Consider the following 12798-nt stretch of genomic DNA (forward strand, 5'->3'; position numbering starts at 1 on the left):
AATCCAGGAAAGAAAACAGCATGAGAAATTTAAGCATTGAGAGTGTATGAGATTTCTGAGCTAAAATAATATTTCCATTTAAATTTGTAATTTTAAAAGTCAACAAGAACACTCTAAGACTAATAAATATGAAAATATATGAAGGTTTATTTTTTGGTTTCAGGGTGAAATTATCCTTATCTTACTGAAACTCAAATATTTCAAAGCAAAAATACCTTATATAGGCCATAATTTTAAATAATTTATATATTAAAGTAGAAATATTTATTTATCAATAGAACATCTGTAAAATTAAGTCAAAGAAAATAAAAGATGAACCTTTAAAAATATTTAGGCTATTAAAACAAGAAAAAAAAAAGAAAGGGCAGAAATATTTTCAAATTCAGCAGAAAGCAAGAAACAAATTTGATACAGAAAAAATGCAACCTCCTTTTGGAAAACAAAATTATGTGTAAGTAGAGGGATTTAAACTTAGTATTTAAATAAACTTCCAAATTTTCTCATGTCCTTATTCAATATTCTGAACAACCTCCAACTGCATTTAATACATCATGTAGGATAAATTAAATAATTCATTTACACTTTTTCTTGTATTCATAACAGTATAAATATTCAGCTTATCTCCATCAAAACCATACATTAACCAACAATATAATAACTTAGTACAGTTCTCAAATATGGGTTTATTTGAAAAACTATGAAATAATTATATCATTTTCATTCAGTGTAGATTTTCTGTATCTTTCAATTGAAATACTAAGTTAAACTGACTTGTTTCTTTAAAATATTGTGTTATTAAAGTTAAACCCATATATTCCCAATTTCATAATTAAATATAATTAAAGAGATAAAAATAAATAAAGAGTATTAAATGTGTATTGTTTAACCTTTATAAAATTAACAAAAGCAAAGAACTATAGAATTGGAAAGATATGCTAACTTTAAAACTTCAAAAATTAATTCATTAATTTTCTTACACAGTCCTATATGCAAGAAACTATACTAAATAATATGATGAATTCAGAGTTCCCATCTCTAAATTCAGTAGTTTATAATTCATCTGGGTAAATGAGACATATATACACAAGAAGACTATCAAAATGCAAAGCATATAAAAACACCAACTGAGTTATAGAGAAAATTCATGCCTCAGTAGCCAGATGAGGGATATATTAGCATGAACAAGAAAAGTGAGAAAGAAGTGAGGGCACAAAAGCTCTGGAGTGATACTTTCGATCACATGAAAGCTCTTTAATTGTAGATTAATAACACTACCTTTTTCTTATAGATCATAGGGTGACATTGATGGCTTAAACAGGTATGCAATATGACAGAGGCTGAGCTTGAGAAAACTGGATCAATGTGTACAATCAATTTACGGTGGCAAAGAATGGCAGAAGGAAGACCATGAAAAGATAATTGCAGTATTCCAGACATGAGGAGTGGGAGGACTTAAAACAGAAATACAAAGAGAATATGGTGATTTTATGGAAGTAAAAGGAGCGGAATCGGAAGACCAAAGATGACTCCAGAATTTTGAATTGAGAGAAGACAAAAGAATGACAGAAACAGAAAATGTATAAAATTCCAAACTTTTTTTTTAAAAAGAAAAGATACAATTTTTGTAAGCACTATGCAACAATAACAACGTATGTACCTTACACTGGTAATTAGATTTTAAGTAAAATTAGCTGCTTTCTTTTTCTCATGGAATAAAAAGTCAAGGGTTGCATTGCAGGACAGTCCAAACACAGAGGTAAAGAACATGGGTCTAACAGCCATCACAGATCAGGGCTCCAGACACAGCTCTGGCACTTTTCTGTGACCTTGGACAAGTCATTAGACTATTATATAGTTTCTTCCTTCCAAAATCGGAGTGATAACAAGCTCCTAAAGCTGTTGTGAAGATTAAATTAGGCTGAGAATTCTTAGCAGAGTGCCTAGCACACAGTAAAAGCTGAATAAAAGACAGCGAATATCATTATTACTGATTTTTCCCTTTGTCTTTCAAGAACAGAAAAGTGGTAAGAAAAAATGACCCACCTAAGAATATATGACTCTCTCTAAAGAGTTCTCAGTTCATAAAACTTCCCCCTTCTCAATAAAGCGGTATTTTGGTGAAAACTGAATAAAACTTCATCTATTGTAATTTCAAAATGTGAAATGCATTTTTGTTAGGAAGATGGAAAATCACTGCCTGCTTCTGATTATCCATGCCAGCGAAAGAGCTTATTGGTGCAGATAATCAAAATCAACAAATAATCTAACCAGCTGGACCAGGGCTCAACACTTACTCCCTGAGTCAGGAAAATCTGCCATGGCACCAAGTCCAACCGTTAGAAGAGAAATCTCTTGCCAGAAATGCCATGCTCCCACTGGCAGGATAACCCTTTGCCTCACCCAACTAGGTCAGAGCTGCTTCCCTGGCTGTATATAGTAGCTTGGGGATGAAAGACCAACCATAGCCATAGGCCAATCGTACATTACTCTCAAAGCACACTATTAACCTGCATGTCTACAGTGCAGTTTGATGTGGCCATCTTTTGGCTAACTGGGCAAAGGCAGGTCCAGCTAGCTTTACACCTTACCAAAAGATATCTTTCAAGTCATGACTATAACCACCAGAACAACTCAAAGTAGAAACTATTAAAAGTGATCACTGCTAGAAAACAGTACTGGGGATCGAATGTGGAAAAGGGGAGACTTGATGCTGTTCATTTATATCCCTCCACATTGTAGGAAGTTTTTTTCTTAATCATGGGCATATGTAACTTTATTTTTATTGTTGATTAAATTTGCCCATCAAAGTAATGCACCTAATTTAAGTCACATAGTACTAAATGGCTCATAACAAGGAACAGCAGTGCGCATGACCTACCTTCCCTATTTCAAACCTAATCTCCAATGGCACACACCATTAGCTCTTCTGATGTTTATCTTCATATTTTTAAAAGACAAACTTATATTGCTATTTCTTAAGTTTTCAATATTAGACCTTTCTTATGGGAAGAAGGGTGACAATTTAGGTCTCGTACCACCCACCCTACATACCCACCTCATGCTCCCATATAATGATTTTGGTTAAAGCATTAGTCAGTAGTTCATTTACATTATAATGATTATGAAAAATTTGCTCACTACTGAGAAAAGCATTCTCTTGTTTAAATTAACTTTCTTACATATCATTTTATTATTTCTAGAATTAATTGCCTAGTTTTTTAATAGTTTGTTTTTCTAGATAACTGACATTTTTCCCCAAATATTCAAACATATCTGTTAAACAACCATCAACAGTATTTTTTCAAATAACCAAACATATTAGATAAAGTATAAGTTCTTTTAAAAAAAATTTTCTGGATATATCCCTCTTGGCACCTTATGTATGGCCTGGTTGATCTCTATCTTGTGTCAAGCCTTCTCCATACTCTTTTAGAGTTCTTTGTTTTCTGGGTCATAAGTCATCATGTTTCTCAATTTATTCCCTTTTTTGGTATGAAAGCTATCTCCAGGTAGCTTTCATAAGAAAAAGTACACGAAAAACACATTTTTGAGTATTCACATGCCAGAAAATGCTACTACTGTATGCATACACTTGATTGTTTGGCTGGGTATAAAACTCTATTTTGAAATTAGTTTTCATTCAGGATTTTTAATAACTATTTCACTGTCTTCTAGATCCTAATAGTACAACTGAAAAACCCTGTACCATTCTGATTCTTAGTACCTGGTCTATGATTTATATTTTTTTCTTTCTGGAAACTTTTACAGTCATCTCTTTTTCCTTGTCATTTTGAAATTTTGCAATGCTGAATCCTGGAATGGAGCTGTTTTTCATTCTTTGTGCAGAGTTTTCAGTGAGTCCTTTTCAATCTGAAGGCTTATTTTTTTTTCACTTTGAGAATGTTTTCTTCTACTATTTTAAAATATTTTGATGCCATACACTTTAGCTCCAGGACATTAGTTGTTGGATTGATTATCTCATTTTCTTATATTTTTCCATCTCTGTCTTCTGATTGTAACTTCTGAAAGATTTCTTTGACTGATGACACTTCATTTTGAATGTTAAGAAAATTTTCTACTCCTTTTGTATTTCTATGAGCTATTTCTTTTTATTGACACTTTTTCACATAGCATGCTAATTTTAATCTATGAATATAATATCTTACCTATTAGAATATACAGTATTTAAATGTTTTCCTTTGCTCATTATATGTTGCCTCAGTTTCCTCCAGGTTCCTTTCTTGTTTATCTGATTTGGACTCTCCATTATGGTGTAGGTTTTCCTCAAATACAGGGTAATACTTGGCTATCCTTTTATATTTAAGAATGAGGCAGTTAATAAACGTGTGGGTTTAATAGTTTGGGGGTAATATGATAGTTTATTTAGACTGTTGTTCAGCAAATATTCACTCCCATCTCTCTTCCACTGAGAGTGGAATACATTACGTCTCCCCAGGGACTCTGGGCTTAGCCATATGATTTCATTTGGCCAGTGGAATTTGCATGGCTATAAGGTAAGCAAAAATCATAAATATGTTTATGTTTAGCTCATGTTCTGGTGATTAACCAAGAGAAGTGTATGCACTGGGTAGCCGCTGCCCCTTCAGCTTAGCCCGCAGAAAGAATACATGGAGATCAGACCCAAACCCCAACCATAGCCCAGACAACGCACAACCCACAACCTGAGGCAGAAACACCCAGTCAAATAGAGCACAGATCAGCCAAATCTTACTTGACCTGCAGACTCATAAATACAAACATACATGATTGTTGGTGCAAGCCACTGAGTTTTGTCAATATAAAATTATTACTTGAAAGGAACAAGGAGTGTTACAACTATACATCACCTTAGAATTTTATTTGATCTTTGAAACAATTGCATGAAACCTACAGGGCAGGTATCTTTGTTTATACATATAAGAAATTTTGGGTCAAAGACATTGAAAATTGTCTAAAGCAGTACACCCAAGCCTTGAACCAGATCTTCTAACTTCACTGCCTTCACCACACCATACAATAAATTATGCAGTTGCTTTCAAACATTTTTTTGGCCAAGATCCATAGTAAAAAATTCATTTTAAATCACAATTCAGAGACACACACACATATAAATGTAAGAAGCATTTCATGAAACAATATTAACTCTTATGATGTGTCACACACTCTGACATTTCCTATTCCATCTTATTTTATTCTACTTCTTTTATCTTATCTTACATATTTATTATTTATTTATTTATTTATTTTTTTTTTTTGAGACACTCTGGCACCCAGGCTGGAGTGCAGTAGTGTGATCACAGCTCACTGCATCTGTGACCTCCTGGGCTAAAGTGATCCTCCCACCTCAGGCTCCCAAGTAGCTGGGACTACAGGCATGCATCACCATACCCAGATAATTTTTTAAAAATTGTTAGTGGAGACAAAGTATCGCTATATGGCCCAGGCTGGTTCAAACTCCTGAGTTCAAGCAATCCTCCCACCTCAGACTCTCAAAGTGTTGGGATTATAGGCATTAGCCACTATGCCTGGCCAATTCCACTTCTTTTAAAAAAACATTTCCTGCTTCAATCTATAAAATTGATTTCACAATCCTACAATTTGAGAAGCATTCTATACTTCAGATAATTAAAATATATTTTTACATAAATTAATAGAATCAAATAAAAAGTTTCATTAAAAGAAATTCTACTATACATTTTTCCTGATTTCCTAAGAAAAAATATCCAAAGAAATGAATGTAAAACCTATTTGAAACATTATACAACATCTTAATTCAAAAGGATAACTTTGCCTGGAAAGAAAAGAAGCATAAACTATAATACCTCAATGGTAGTGATTTATTCCTGCTACTAAACATTATGTGACTTAAAAATTATTTCGCCATCTTTAATATAGGGTGACTTGTTTGTGTAAGAGAAGATGAGAATGGGGAGAAAAAAAATTACAGTACAGTAAGAAGACTAGATCCAAAAACCCTCACAAGTCAAAAGAAGGAACTGGTAGATTTGAGGCTGACAAATTTTGACAATGTGAATTTATCACTCAGAAGCCAATGGATGAATTCAAAGAATATATTTCCAAAAGCAAGGTAGTACATAATACTGAATTTTGAAACATATAACCTATCACTTGGGAGAAAATAATCATTTATATAAAGTTCTGTGTGTGTAAAAAAAAATGTACTCGTTGGAAATTTAGTATTTACCAGTTCATACTTTTATTAACTTACAGATGTTAAGATTGATTTTGTCAAATCATTAGTAAATTTTTGTCTACAGCTGCACTAGCTAGCTTTGGCTACTTAAATTTAAGCTAATTAAAATAAAGAATTTAGTTCCTTACTTCATTAATCACAGTATAAGTGCTTGGTATCCACATGGTGATTCCATGGCTACCATATTGGAAAGTGCGGGTTTAAAATATTTTCATCATCACAGAAAATTTTTTGGCATAGCACCGGTCTAGAATATAGCAAAATGTATTTCTAAGACTCATTTTCCAAGCTAGACACTTGGGGAATCAGCCTATGTGAACAAAAGGATATTATAAATAGTAACTCATTTTGGAAACAGCCAAAAATGATTGTCCTCTTCACTGTGGCAGATGTAGAAGGTTGCTGATACCATTCTAGAAATCCTGTTCACGGTTACCATTGTTGATTGCACATAACACTGACTTAATGCTTTTATTGTGGACTTAATAGTAACACTGATACCCGTTAACATTTTTGAGTGCTTACCATGTACCAGGCACTGTCTTAGCATTTTATATTTTAAAATTCCATTCTGTGTTCATGACAACCACATAAAAATAAGTATCCTATTCCTGTTTTACAGATGAGAAAACTGAAGCTCACAGATGTTAAGTAACTTACATAAGATTATACAGTGGCAGAGCCGAGATTCAAAACGGAGTTCGTCTGATTTCAAGTCCTATAATCTTTCTACTACACCATATTGTCTCCCTAAACAATCCTAGATCTAACAGAAAATAAAGAGGAAATGACACAGTCTGCCTTCTAAAACCTCTTGGTCTATAATGTGACATAGGTGGAAGACACAAATAGCACAGAGACAACTGGAGAAGATACAGCTCAGATGACACAGATCAAATATCATGCTACCAAACACAAGGATCTTAATGTGCAAAGCCCTGGGCCTGGTTCACTCTGAGGAAGCATTTCTCCTGGAGACTTTAGGGCTAGTGACTTGAAGACGTCCTGAGGTTTGGATTTGTTTAGCCTCAGGTCCCACTGTCTACACCTTTTACAACATGATGAACTCCATGCCAGCCTAAGAATCAACATGCAACTTAACCCTCAGCCTTCCCAACAAAATATGCAACATTTTTGTGGAATTTTCAGTTTTCCAATTGCTTCCAATGTGGCTATTTAATCAATCCTTACTCTAAGCAAATATTCTTGAAGGAATTTTAAGAAACTTTTTTTTTTCTTTGCATAATGTTAACAGAAGTAGCATCAACTGATCACTTAAATTCAGAAGCACTTCCTCAGAGCTAACGTAGCTCTCAGCCAAAACAAGTGTTCAAAACAGATGAAATGGAACTATGGCAGGAAAGAAGTGCCTTTCTAAAAGTATGTGTCTAAAGAAGAGAAGAATTTAAGACATCTGATATAAAGCTGACTGTATTACATTGTGACAATAAAGCAGACTTTTTGACTAAGCCAAGTTTACACCACTGTTCTGTCATGCCAGGAGATTCAGTGGCAAAAGAATCACTACAACTCTGTGGTCAGTTTACAAAAATGAGTTCAGGTGATAGCTCTACTTTTTTGGACAGGTTTAATAAAGACTTTATGTTTGCTAAAAGTGAAAAAAAAACTTGCTTTGCATTCCTATGAATGTAAGTTTCTGATCATCATAGACAAAATATCAGGCCATTTGTTAAATCTGCAATTTTTTTCTTTAAAATAATATAGGGCCTTTTTTGCCCCAATCCTATCATGCTTTTTCAGTGTTCTAAATGACTAAAACATTAACAATGTTCAAGGTATTGTATGCTGACATATTTGCATACATAGATAGAGATCTTGACTTTTTATGTCTGCTGATGCTAGCAGCAGACATAAAAGTTGTAAAGGAACATTAAGATAGCCCTGGATGAGGGAAAAATCTGAAATAAGATGTGATTGTTGTAAAGCTATAAAAGAGAGGTGATACATTTTTCAAATGATACATTGCAAAAGAGTTGTTAAGGTATTGTGAATATCACCAAGAGTAACTGGGAGAGGTAGATTCAGATTACAGATTGAAATGGATAAAGACAACCCAAAATTGTGAGTAAAAAGAGGTAAAGTGAAAGAAGACAATGTTGAAATAAATAGAAAAGTCTTAAAATAATGAAGGAGTCAAATATATAAATCTCCTAATTGTTGACCACACTAGTTATCAGCTGTCAATGGTGTGGAGTTTTAAAATTGTCTGACAATAAGTTTTGCATTGGTTCAATACCAGAAAATGTATCAAGAGCTGAACTGTAAAAGACAGCCATCAATTACAATGTTAAAGAACCTTCCACTTCAGAAGCACACCTGTCCCTTGCCCAGGTTGTATCCTTCATTTCTTACTTTTAAGGCCCCCTGTTTCTGCTCTTGAGTTTGATGCAAATGGCCCCCAAGAGATGCAATCTCTTATCACCCTGCTATGTGGTACATTTCATCCTTGTCTTCAAACATTATGATCATAAAATCAGATGGTTCACAGTTACTGCAATAGGAACATGTAGTATAGCTGCAACATGTAACAGAAAGAGATAAATGGAAGAAGTATGGGTGACTCCACCCACCATTCAACTCAATGAGTGAATGCCTTGGGGTGAGCACGAAGAGTGAGACATGAATCCACTGAGCCCTTGGTGGGTCACGGTACATGTGTACCTTTCATAGTATGACCATCCGACAACACTATGTGGTAATTTCGTCTACGAAACAGGTATATTTTTCACACAAAGCACAAACATTGCCAAACACAAGTCAACTTGTTTATCGACTCCCCATTTGATTAAATAGCAATCTATCCCAACAATGAAAGTAAAATGATATGGGTTAAAATCTTTGAGATAGGGTATGAATGTCTCCAATGTGGCAGGAATATATGGCTCTAAATGCATATAAAATCAGTATAGACAAATCCATGTAGACTATTAAATTATGAGGAACGGATGAGATGTTTTAAAGTAATTTTGATCACATGCAATATTTAACCTTTTAGGTTGAACTTGGAACATAACCCCCTCCTGAAATGTCACACCACTGCGATGAAATACACTGAGTTTATCTTACTGGTAGGATTTATTTCACTGGCTTCACAAATAATTTTTATTCTATGTTTATAAACATTCTGGAGACGGAAGGGACCCGTTATACCTTACTACACTTACTAGGAGAAATTCATTGTTTTTGCCTCCGCTTGTGAAGATCTTAGATTTGTCCCTACAAATATCAAGGGTCTGATATCACTGTAAAGATTTTGAAAGCGGCTTCCTAATAGCGCTCTTCCCCCTCACTCAGCTGGGGGCTGACTGTTTTTAGTACCTGACTACTGGAGGACTACAATGTTTACTGTATCTGTAGGAAAAACATCCCGGGAGTGGTGCTCAATCACTTACAAATCCACCTAAAGGAAGTATCATCCAAGAGAATGTTTCTCTGTTTTGTTCGGAGCCGCATCACAAGAGCTATGTTAATGAAGTTAATAAACTCAAAACATTTTGGATACTTGGCAGTTCCTTGTTCTGCAAAGCTGGTAATCCTATGGCATCTATTCTACTGCACATACTACAAAATGCTGTATTGGGACATTTAAATATGATGGTCTCATAATGTTTGTGGAGAGAACATAACTAAAAAGACTAATGTAGACCTATATTCCTTTGCTTGGTATACCTATAAAAGGAATCCTTTAATATGCTATGACCACCCAAATGTTATGATTTCTAAAGAAAGAAAGGCTCAAAAAAGTAACAGTTTGGCCCTTCTTTTCTTTTCTCTTCTTTTTGTTTTCTTTTGAGACAGGGTCTCATTGTCTTAGCGTCACCCAGGCTGGTGAGATTATAGCTCACTGCAGCCTCAACCTCTCCAGCTCAAGAGATTCTCGTGCCTTAGTCTCCCAAGTAGCTGGGACTATACGTGTGTGTCACCATGCCGGGCTAATTTTTGTATTTTTTTTTTGTAGAGATGGGGTTTTGTCATGTTGCCCAGGCTGGTCTTGAACTTCTGGGCTCAAGAGATCCTCCTACCTTGACCTCCCAAAGTGTTGGGATTACAGGCATGAGCCAATGTGTCTAGCTGGCTTCTCATTTTCTAGAAGACAATTATGTCAGCCATGTACTGGACATTCCAATTTAATGAAAGAAAAAATTATTTTCCACTTAAAATGTTAATATATAAGACTAATTTTATATACATGTATATTTACATATAATATTTAGATATATGCATCTATTTTAAGATATATATTAATATTATATATAGATGCATATATTAAATATATGTAATATATTCAAGTTGACTTATAATGCTATTTAATAAAATAGCCCTTGGTACATTAGTAAACAAAAGTACCAGGAAGAAACTGAGACTCCTTCTTTTCTTCCCTGCGATCAAGCCATGATCCCTAGGTAGAAAAGCAGAAAGAGGGTAGCTGGTGAAGAACACCCATTATTTCTCAGGTGAGAGTCACCAGTGTAAAGGTGCCTTTGACCTGTGTTTGTTAACAAATTGGCACAATTTTTTTAAATAGCAACTCTAAATTTACTTAATGTAAAAAAAAAAAAAAAAAATTACACCTAACCCTGACCTAATCCTTTTGAAAGCACTTCAGAAGGATTTTTTCTTGCTATACTAGCTGTATTCAAATGAAAAATAAACTTGGAGTTGTTTCTTTCAAAATGAACTGCAAAAAAACAGGAAAACATCTTTTCTGGTGGGACATCTCCATATAGAAAAAGCAGTCTTTCCAATGGCCAATAAAAACAAAAAATCTAAAAAGTACAAAAGCTGGTAGATAAAAGAATTACCAAAGAAAAATAATCTTTAAACAGTTACCCAAAATGCAGGAAAACATATCAAAGCGTAATAAAAAGAATATTCATTACAGTTATTGACTTTTATTACCATTTGAAAATAGTTTTTTTTTGCCAACTGAGAAAATCATCCAAAGCAAAAATAAAATATAATAAAATAATTCCAGTTTAGGAAAGCAAACTGTTAATTTATTCCCTTAAACTATTCCTTCCCAAGCTCTCAATTCAATACAATAAATATTTCTGAGCACACACTATGTGCCTGCTATGTGCAATGTGCCAGACATTTTAAATATATATATATATATATATGAATCCAGATGGCCAGATAATTTTATAGATATCTACATATACATATATGCACACACATATACACACTATATATACTATATATGAATAATATCCAAGCTATTTCACTCTTCACTTTATTTTATTTCATAACTATTAAAATATTAATTGATTCTCTATCATTTTGATAAAAAAGAAGTGCAAGTCCAATGATACATCTAAGTTACATCATTTCCTCCTCAAGTTTACAATCATCTGGGCTACAGTAAATAACAGAAATTCTTATATTACTCTTATTTAGTTTTCATAAAAATTTACAACAGAAAATTATAAGTATTAATATTAGGGCTTCAGGATTTATACTAAGTCCAAACATCATTTTCACATGTTGTTGTTATATTTTGGGCTAATTATATTCACTTCTGTCTAAACATTAAAGCTATTAATTACTCAATAGAGTAATTGCATTGAAATTATACTGAAATATAAGATTAAAAAAAATTGGTCACATTGCCCACTACTAATTACAGTGGTGTAGCTCCTGCACCATTCCCTATGTATAGAAATATGGCTAAACACAAGTAAAAAGCAAGACTAAACATAAAAACCACACTAAAGCAATTTTAATAAATAAGAATGACAGGCACTTTCAAATAAGACAAAGATGCTTTCACTATCTATAAAAGTAAAATAAACTTAAATGAACTGAAAATATTGCTATTAGTAAACTTATAACCAGTTTTGCCTTAAGAAAACTTCATAAGTCAATTTAAACGCAAGAAGTTAATGTATTATTGACTTCAAGTTTACAAAATATCTTTTTCATTATTAAATGTATTTACAATGCACTCAGGTTCTCATCATGAGGTTAAAAATACCTAAAAACTGACAAGGATGCCATTCATAATCCTAAATTGAAAAAACAGTTTTTTAAAAAAGTTTGTTCAAAATTGACACTATTACCTTAAATGAATAGCAGCCTAAAGGTCATTTCAATATGGAATTTTCAACAATTTTCTATACTTCTACATATGCTTCAGATGTAATACTTTCTCAGATACTAAAATTACAGGAAAACCAACATATATGCAGGCATACTTTTCAAAGCCAAAAACTTTTTAGTGTAGATATAAAAGTACTGACAACTACAAAAGCCACAATTTCCAAAGAAAGCTAGATAATTAGTCTGCTACTATTGCCATAGTAAATATAGTTTTTTAGATATGGTATCTGGTACTAAAAATTATTGTGTAAAAGAAACTGGCCCATTTATTCTTAACCAGAACAATAGGAAATTTTTGGCAAAACTATTTTGTCTCTTAGATGGTGCACACATTTTTTTTTCTAATATCACAAATTAAAACTCTTATACTAAATGGTACTCTTATAGAAACTCTCTAGAAAATAATCAAATATTCTGATTGCTAAAGGGAATATACAATGAAACTTTTGGGTTATTTTGTACCT

At 33.2% G+C, this 12798-nt stretch overlaps 1 protein-coding gene across 23 annotated transcripts in view; it reads right to left on the minus strand.

The window, feature by feature from the left end:
* Nucleotides 1-12798, minus strand: part of LOC105474671 (SHH signaling and ciliogenesis regulator SDCCAG8) — a 253094-nt gene that overhangs the window by 131833 nt on the left and 108463 nt on the right. The gene's annotated exons all lie outside the window — the stretch shown is intronic.

Source organism: Macaca nemestrina, chromosome 1 (assembly GCF_043159975.1).
Source record: "Macaca nemestrina isolate mMacNem1 chromosome 1, mMacNem.hap1, whole genome shotgun sequence".
Classification (NCBI taxonomy): Eukaryota; Metazoa; Chordata; class Mammalia; order Primates; family Cercopithecidae; genus Macaca; species Macaca nemestrina.